Here is a 10,153-nt window from a genome sequence, read left to right on the forward strand (position 1 = left end):
TGGGACAGAAACGTATGAGAAAACTAATGCAACACTTTGTTCCAAGGCTATTTAAATTGTAAGTGATTGCTTTTAAGGATGTTGCCTTTAATTTTGTGGACGATTGACACATGTCAGGTCTGATGTAACATAGCCAAGTTTAAGCACTCTGGAGTGATGCTAATGTTTATATGCTGTAAAATGTCTTTTCTTACAAACTCAAATTAAATAATATGAGTACAAAATGTGTGCATGCATTTGTCATAAATTATTTTAACTGATATTTTAAGTAGCATGGCACAATGTTTAACTATTTATTTTATGTTTATAAACAAGTCATAACATTGTATTTAGTTATTTATATTATACTGTGAAAAACTTGAACAGTTAAGATCAATGGCTTGAAATTTAAGTTGAACATATAAAAAAGTTATCAAAGTTGTGTTCTAACCTTATCAAGACATTTCAACAAACGGAATGATTGCTCATTATTTTGATTCATTAAAAACATCTTAACATTTGCCGTTATGAGGTAAACACAAATATCCAGTCCATACTAATTTAAAGTGTAATTTAAAATGCTCATATTTGGTGTTGCACTTTTGACCTCAACTTATTTACAGTACTGTCTGCTGATGAAAAAATCTCCTTGATGCCTTACTTCAAGAACAGTTGATGGGCCATGTTTAATTCAGAGGAGACTCACAGTTAAAACAAAAAAAGAAAAAAAAAACATCAATGTATGGAGAGCTGTGTATGGCTGGAAGACGATCATAAAAACAGCACTTCTGGGTGGATCAGGGGGGAGTCGCGCTATCTCTTAACTGTCTTTTTGGGGAAATTTGCATTGCCAAATACTTGACACATTTGCATCCAGGGCCTGTATGCAGATGTGACAGCGGTAGTCTGGCTTTATAGAATCCATTGGCTTTAATTGAGGGTGAAAACCTCTGTCTGACGGTGACGCGACAACAGTTAATTGAGTGCGTAAAGATGGCTTCCCGGTGATGTTTTAAAAAGGAATGAATATGGAAAAGTCTAGCTACGGGATGAATGACTGGCAGGCGACTTAAAGCTGCAGTGCTGTGCGTTATTTGAGTATTCCCGCAGTCAGAAGACAAACTTTTAGAGCAGTTAGTAAATGAGAGGAGGAGATGGGTACATTTGTATCAACACATTCCCTTTTTTCCCGTCTTTGGTTTGTAGGATCCCCTCAGCGCGCACCGGGGATTCACACGCTTCGGGTTAGGGGCTTGTTAACATAACTTCAGTCAGACATGCGCGTTTAAAGTGTATTTAAAGATTTAATTCTCCCAGTTTAGGGGGAAAAAAATCCTTGAATGTGATTACAGCAGCCTAGTCTGTCACACGTGCGTTCGGCTACAGGCGCAGGGAATAAAAACTAATGTTGCGGTGCCAAGGCAAAACGGCGCTCAAATGTAAATAGCGGGGAGAGACAGAGAGGGTTTGTGTTTTTAAAGCTTCAGAAAAAACAGTAAGGGGAAAAAAATAATAAAAAAATACCGGAGTCAACCCTGCGAGACGCCGGAGACACGCAGACACACGCGGCAGCCGAACATCGCGGGCGCGCCTCTCCACCGCCTCTGCGCGCCTTTGATCACGCCAGGGCTTTTATGGAGAATGACTGCCGAATGCACCCGCTGCTGTCAGTACAAATCTACCTCGGCGAACGGGAGAGGAGCGCGTGGAAAGAGAGAGGGAGAGAGGGGTGGGTGAGGCTGGGTGGGGGCTGTGAAGAGCGGCTTTCATCTCGTCCTGCGCGCCGCGTCCTGGGTGCCACCTGCTCAAAGACGCACTTGACTCCTGTTCCACCTGCGCCGCGCCAGGCTCCACTGTGCAGCTGTACGTGTGTTTGCAGAGTTTACTGTACGCTCTGCGGGTTTAGGCCCGTGTGTGTCTGGTGGTAATTATCAAGTGAGTTTTGTTGGCTTTTTCAGATAACATCACATAGATTAGACCTGCTTTCGGTTGTTGATCTTATTTTGCAGGATATAGTGGGATATGGGAGCTGGTTAGGGTTAGCCACACTCTCTGATGGAGGTTTGCCATAAACCATTAAGAAATTTACAAAAACAACCCTGAAATGTTATACCTGACAAAGCACATTATCCAACAACACACTTATCAGACAAAGGACAGGATATTTTGCCTACCCCAAACTCACAATACATCAATTAATTACCAAATGTGCAGAGAATCTTTTAAAAAGAATCCCTCAAGCAGCTTTGGACAGTCTGGTCTTCCTGTATGAAGGTGCAAACATGACCTCACATGCAAATTTGAAACTTAGAAGTCAGACTGCAATAAATAATCTCAGTCTTTCCCTTAACAACTAAAAAGGTGCTCTATGACTGCATCCTTAATGTCATTAAATGAGTATGTTAAGATACAGATGGTCACAATCTTTACTGGACCAGTCCTCAAACAAAAATTGCAGTGCCACTTTATAACATGTGCACATTCATAATACATCACTTCATAATAAATAAATCAGGCTTTGTAACTTAATTAAGGGGTGAAGATTAGGAGTTAGGCTGATATTAATTAACTACTATAAGCCATTCTTAAAAACAATTTGTTCGTTGAGAAGTAATTGTGTGGCAAAATTGTACAATTGTCTTCTCTGTACCATTTAGAGGAAATGTTTGTACAGACTTGGGAAAATACATATTATTATTTGGTAATTCAGACAATACACACAAGTCTGTGCACTAAAAAACACCAGGTTCAATATTTTTGAACTTTTTTTTACCTTCTGATTTGAAATTTTAACATAATGAACCTAAACCTGTCACTACCATCTCCATACTGAACACACATCTTACATGGCAGACCAAACTGTTCCCATGTTGCTTTGGTATGGGGCCTTAGTGAGGACAGAGGATGCACCTTTTTGCACATTCCAGACACTGTACACAGGTGGATGTGTGGAGCAAGCGGATTATGAGTTACGGTAATTGGCTGTCCAGAGAAGCCGCTTGGATATTGGGCCCTATACCTACCTCTGCGCGCGTGTGTCCGGAGTCCATCATGCCCTCATAACGGTCAGTTAGGCTTGTCGGACCGCTGCCTCTCCTGTTGGGATTGTAAATGTTATTGATCTGACATCCATAACGAACGCCCGGACACTGCTCCCTCTCTCTCCCCCTCATACACTTGCCCCTGTCTCCTCATTAGCAGCAGTACACACACACACACACACACACACACACACATTGCAACATATGTGGACTGCCTGGTGATGGAGCAGGAGCAGATAGTGTTGAAGTATAGAGGGATACAAGGAGTATTTTAGAAGTATATTGGTATTCCATTTCATATATAACGCAACTGGTAAATGTGAAATGACTTTGAGGTATGAGATTATATAACTTATCAATAGTTATCAGTCAAAAGTTTGTACACATCTTATTTAGAGCTTTTTAATGTTTACTACTTTCTACATTGTAGATGCTGAAGAAATCACATTTATGAAGCAAGATGTATGGAATTATGTAGCAAAGAGAAAATGTTAAATAACTCAAAATATGTTATATATTCAAATTCCTCAAAGTAGACACTATTTGATTCGTTCACAGTGTTGTATACCCTTGGATTTCTGCCAATGAGCTTCATGATTAAGTCTCCTGAAATGGTTTTCACTTCACATGCCAGGGTTCATTAGAGGAATGCCAAGAGTGTGCAAAGCAGCAGTCAAAGCAACGGGTGGCTATATTTTGAGGAATTTAAAATACATTTTGAGTTATTTCACACTTTGTTTACATTCCATGTGTGAGAATTCACTATGTGAATAGATAATGAAAATAAAGAAAAATCATTAAAATGAAAATGTGTGTCCAAAGTTTGGCCTGGTAATGTTTATCAACTTTATAAAACATTTGACAAAATAAGGCTCCATAATTATCATCTGTTAATTTTATTTGCACTATTTGGGGTTTGCAGTTATTTGTGCTCCAGTAGGTAGAATCATGATTATTTCTATGACTTGTGGATGATAAAATGCTTTGTAATTAGATGCTGACACTTCCTGGTTCTTAGACTATAAAATGCTTTATAAATCACATTGCAGTCTCATTTTGACCTCAAGGGAAGATTTTTACAGTATATCTGTACTCGGGCTAAACACATTTTACACAACATCAACAAAAATTGTGTACAGCCACTTAAAACCATGATGGATATGAGGCCTCATTAAGACTTAAGGCCTGCGTGCTAACACTAACACACAGTGCTACTGCACATAACCCTGCACAGGATATGGACACAGAGTGTGTTGTAGAGTGTGTACTGTGTGGCATTTGTGCGTTTGGCAGCAGTGTGTACAACCTGTGTGTGAGAGTGTGTGTGTGTGTGTCAGAGTCTGTCAGCCCCTGCGTCTCGTGTCAGGGCGAGAGGCGAGACATTAACAGCTTCTGTCATTCTGCTGACAAAATGGTGGCAGAAGATTTCCCATGGTGCCCTGATGACTGCTGGCGTTTGTCAACAAGCCCTGTCACCGCGGCGATGAGGGGAAGGTAGGATGGAGGAGAGGAGGTAGGAGGGAAGGGGTGAGGAGAGAGGAGAGAGGGGGGAGAGATGGTGACAGGCCCCGGACTTTTCCCATGAGCACCAGGGAGAGGCGTGTGTGTGGAAGGCATTGTGTTCTTAGGCTCTGTACAAACTGAGGACCACAAGTGTTATACCACTACTGTGAGGACGTTTAGCCTCATCGTTAGACAGTTAAGTAAATCATTAGACATTTTACAAACATGCTAGAACAAACCCATTCTTTTAAAGTGCACTAACATTTCTAGAGGAGGATCCCACTCCTGTTTGTCTCCATGGAGATGTTTGCCTGGAATGTTCCACAGTATGGCAGTATGGTATCTATTCATGTGGAGATAAGCAGGTGACAGCACCAGGCCAAGTTATAGGTAAGATATAAGATAATAATGCAAAAACATATACATAGAGACTTGCACTCTTCACCAGAGAGGTTACATACTGTAGCTTTAACTTGGAGAATAAAGCTTACAATGCACATGTCTATCACTTTTCATTGAATGACAGAAAACCACTCCCATATTATAAAATAAACTCTTCCCTATGTTAATTTTGGGTCAGCCTAACTTCAAATAAATAGATAACAGTTATAGTAATACGCTGCTGTGTCCTTGGGCAAGACACTTTCCACATCCAAGTATTGAATTGGTGGTTAGGGAGGATATTGGTGTAGATTGACAGTCACCAGGGCAATTGTAGTTATAGTGAGAATGAATGAATAATGTAATGTAAATTGCTTTTACATAGCAAACATAAGCTATTAAACATACAAGCTATACCACATAGGTTCAGTGTCATTTTATTAATCATGTGTTTGACTTGTGAGAAAATTTGTATAAGATTATAAATGACCATGCAGTAACTTTTGACATGATTAGAATATATATCAAAGCTCTCTCCATCTCTTTCCCTTGGACTTCCCCTTCAGCAGTTGATCCCATGGCCCGCTATTATACCAACTGTCCCCCCAACGCTAGTCAGCCAGGTGAGTGTGTGTGCTTTAAAGGGGGAGGAGTGATTGAGGGGGGGAGAAAGGGACGAGAGAAGGAGGGAGGTGTGTTGTCTCTCCGCAGCTTTCATACATAGACCACGAAAAAACCAAAATGAGCTGTCACTGCAATTCCCAGGATGCCTTGCTGTTTAGCATAGCAGCAGCAGCAGTAGCAGTAGTGAGTGTGTGTGTGTGTGTATATGTGTGTGGGCTGCTAACCTGATCAGCTAACTCTCTATCTCTCTCTCTATCCACACATACACGCGCACTGAGATAATTAAGCAGCGCCGAAGCTCCCCCTGACGCCAGGCTCCAGCTCATCTGCATTTTGGCCTCCGGCACGCAGTTAGCAGCACTGCCGGATGGATGGGGGAGAGAGAGGGCAAGAGAGGAGGGAAGGGAGAGAGCGAGGGAGCAGGAGAGAGGCTAAGAGAAGAGAGGAGAGAGAGAGCGAGGGAGCAGGAGAGAGGGTAAGGAGCCAATTAGCCAGCTGGATGGATGAGTGAATGACAGGACTCCTGACACACTGGTACCCAGGCTTAGCTGGCGCACACTCCTCCATCCCTCTGTCCCGCTGGGGTCTGAGCAGAGAGCCTCCCCCTGCTGTATGTGGCTGATGCTGGGCCGCTGTCTCTTGTTCTCACCTGCATCCCTCCACCCCACAGGGAGCCTGTGTCCGACAGGCTTGTCCAATGAGAGCCCCTGCTGAGACACGAGAGCCCGCCTCCCACGAGCGGCAAAACAAGAAGGTCAAAGTTTGATTTGTTATGTTAAGAGATGAGGCATTTTGTTAGGGCCTGATACAACAAAGTTATTGCTATCTGTTACATGTTGGACTCATATAACAAACACCTGTAACTGACCTGGGAAAAATGACTCCATAATATGTACGACATGATTGTGACCAATCTCTTGAGTTTCTCTAAAGAAATGCCTGTGTTGGTTTTATGATAAAACTGTCCCCAGTGAATAAATATGAGTGTATGATAAAAAAACACTGGCCACCATCACGGACATATCACGCTTTAAGCCTATTATTTGTGCCATGTCTTTCCAGTTAAACAATATTTCCTGATCCAGATGTTCTCCAGGTATTGAATTAAGATCATGGTCTGGTTTGGCTGTTTGTTTGTTTTTTTGCATATTGTGTATGCTTTATGTTGATGGGTAAACAAGTGTATCCAGAGGGCCTAGACACAAGTAAAAACATGCAAACTCCACAGAGAGACTCCAACTGGCCTGGGAACAGAACATGGGATCTTCTTGCTGTGAGGCAGGAATTTCAATCCAGCTACAGTGTAACTGTAAATTCTCAAAAATAGCTTTCTCACACCATATTAAACATATTTTTACATGAAATTTCTTTACCCATGTCTGTTACTGTTAGTTGTTGAATTGGAAATCACGAATCCTAAAGATCTTATTACTAATCTTTAAGTCTAAACCGATCAAAACAGAGTTGTTTACAGTGGTTATTTCACACTATATTTTAGGTTAGGTTAGACTCAAACATGATTGACAAAACCCCCACATTGCTCCAAATGGCTCTCCATGAGGAGCAGACAGCTGAGTGGAGATGGGTGGGCAGCAGGCAGCGCTGACACTGTGCTGAGCAAACACAATAATCAATCAACAAGGGACTTTTGGGGAGTTTAGCAGTCCAAAGTTTGGTGATACATGGGAAACGTCAGAACACAAGTTTGTTAGGCACAAAGTAAGACACTTGTGGCCTAGCACTATCTATTTTGCATACTTTACTTCAGACTTTTACTTCCACTGATAGAGAATTACAGCAATCAGATCAAATCATGGACTATTAAATAGAGTCAACAACAAGAAATACATTTCGGCCACAAGCCCAGTGCACATATGGAGCAATGAGCGTACAGTACCTCTGCTAGAAACGGCTTTGGCTAATGTGAAGAACTGCCTGAAGAACTTGGGTCATCCACTGTTTCTGACAGATTACCCCAAACCATAACAGTGATGGATGGGTCAAATGCACTTTAGATTCTGACCAGAGCCAAAAATTTATCTCAAAACAGTGAGACCGCGACACAGAGCCTAAGATTCTGTTGCATCCAAATCCCTATACCATTGTACACACAATTTGATATAAGAAATGGTACACTTTAGAAAATTATAGTAAATGGTCACATTTTCATATAGTACTTTTCCACCTTCAATGCCTTACATCAAGAGACCACTCACCCATTCACACACACATTCATACACCAGTGTACACTGGGACTGCTGTCCCTACACATCAGGTGGAGTTAGTGTCTATAGCTCAGATGGACCTGAATCATAGCTACAAGGCCCTGTAAGGACTATTATGGGATGTTTGTGAGGCTGAGGGTTAGCCTGACAGCCCAGTGGTTAGGGAGGGGACCACACGGGCTCCAGCGCCCTCAGCATCAAGTCCCAGGTCCACACCTCTGCAGCTTGAACCATTAGCTGGATGTCATTCTCCACTATTCTCACTGTATACTTCACTTTCTGATGTCAAAATATAAAAATGCAAAAAAAACAAAAAAACATTGTGGGTATTCTAGATTGTTCCCATCCTTCAATACCACTGGAGCAATCAGTCACCAGTTAGACTTGACCCATATCTTCCAGATTCAGATAAAGAGCGATCATGCAACTCCTTATGGCTGGGGGCTCAAACCCCAGACCTTCTTATTAAGAGCAAACTGGACCAACCAATGTGCCACCGTGCTGCCATTTTAACAAAATCAAGAAAGTATTTACAAATTGTAAAACACAAAAACCTTATCCAAATATGTGATACTTTGCTCAAATTCTTGGGTGTAGTTATGGGGCAGACAGTGGCTCAGTCGTGAGAGCAGTTGATCCCAGAAGAGCCGGCACTGTCCTGTTGTGTTCTTGGGCAAGACACTTCACCCACCTTGATTATGCATCAGTATTACTAACAACAAAAAGTACACTGTTAACTAAACAGGAATAAACTTGAATAATCTCCATGTGAAATTTCAATGTTTTAAGTCAATTTTGTTCTGTTCTCTTTATGATAATTTCAGACAGAGAGCAGGGGCTTTATATAACTCTATGAGAGATTCACCATTTTTGAAAGAAATAACCAAAAGTATGATTCACACATGTTGAACCCTAAGGGACCACTTTCTTAGCTAGCTAAAAAAAACACTCTTTTTATTTATTCTGACAGAGAAGATATTGAAATTTGGGCCAGTTTTTAGTTCATGTGAAGTAATGACAGAGATATTACCCATAAAACAGGTAAACAAATCTGAAATCTGAGAGTTAAACAGCAAATTCCACACAGAACCACATCGAATTCTCATCTGTCCTCTACCTCACTCTTGTAGTAGTCTATAGATATCATTGGGTCTCCAGTTTCTTCCATCAATTTTCAAGCTTTCAACACTATCTATTTCTACTTTTATTTGACCAAATGTATTAAAGCCAAGAAAGCAAAACACCATGAGAATGAATAGGGTCCAACGGAAGATGTGAACAGAGTTTACGGGTCGGTGGGGGAGAGGCGAGGATCTGACAGCGCGGAGAGCAGATATCTCCAATCGCACGGAGGTGGTACATCCTTGTTCTTCATCATTACCCCTCGCTCACCGCTGCCCTCACCTTAATTAGTCTCAGAGCTGCTTGATCGCCCGGCCCCCAACTTTCTCTCCCTCTCTTACTCCCTCCACTTCCCCCACTCCTCCCCTTCTTCATCTTTTGTGTCTCTAAGGTAACAAAAACGACTGCAAATACCACAAAAATCCCACAATATATCAACATCTGTGCCTGCCTTTCCCGAAAGCTACAAAGGACGTTTTAATGTTTGGTAAATACCACTCACACATGCGTAGACTTGGTAGACAGACAGACAGGGAGAAGATTCGGGCGCTCCAGGCTCGGCAGGCTATAAATACGGCGGATTGCAAAGTGCCGGAAAGTCGGTTAAAAAGTTAAGTGGGGAAAAAAGCAGCTAGCTCGAGATTGACAGCGCCACGTCTCAGCTCTCTGGAGGCTAAATTAGGCGCTGACAGACACACGAGGATCCTAACCCGGTATAGGTCTGTGTGTGAGGGGTGTGTGTGCGTGTGTCTGTCTCCCATGGGGTCCCCGCGCACTAGCAGAAACTGAAGGGCCTGTGCCATGTTTTTTTTTGTTTTTTTTTTACAGCTGCCTTCTCCACATCCTCCCGCATCGGCCCAAATGCTGATGACCGCTGGGACATCACTGGGGCACTAGCTAGGGACACAGTGCTAACTATACAGTCACCAATTCGGCCATTTTGAAATTTGACTCCAGGAAAGGGACATTTATATGAAAAGTAAGATTTGTTAATTTTTTTTTTTTTTTTTTTTTTTTTTGTAAAAATGGTGAAATGTTTAAATTTGTAATACAATGTAAGGCCTATTGTAGTTTAAGAATACTGATGACCCGCTGGGACATCGCTGGGACACTAGCTCAGGATGGAGTGCTGCCTATATACTCGCCAATTTAGCCATTTTGACTCCAGGAAAGAAGTGTTCAGTATTTTGTTAAGCGATTTATTTATTTTTATTTTAGTTTTTTGTAAAAGTGGTGAAATGTTTAAATTTGTAATACACTGTAAGCCCTGTTTTAGTG

Source organism: Periophthalmus magnuspinnatus, chromosome 24 (genome assembly GCF_009829125.3).
Source record: "Periophthalmus magnuspinnatus isolate fPerMag1 chromosome 24, fPerMag1.2.pri, whole genome shotgun sequence".
Taxonomy (NCBI): Eukaryota; Metazoa; Chordata; class Actinopteri; order Gobiiformes; family Gobiidae; genus Periophthalmus; species Periophthalmus magnuspinnatus.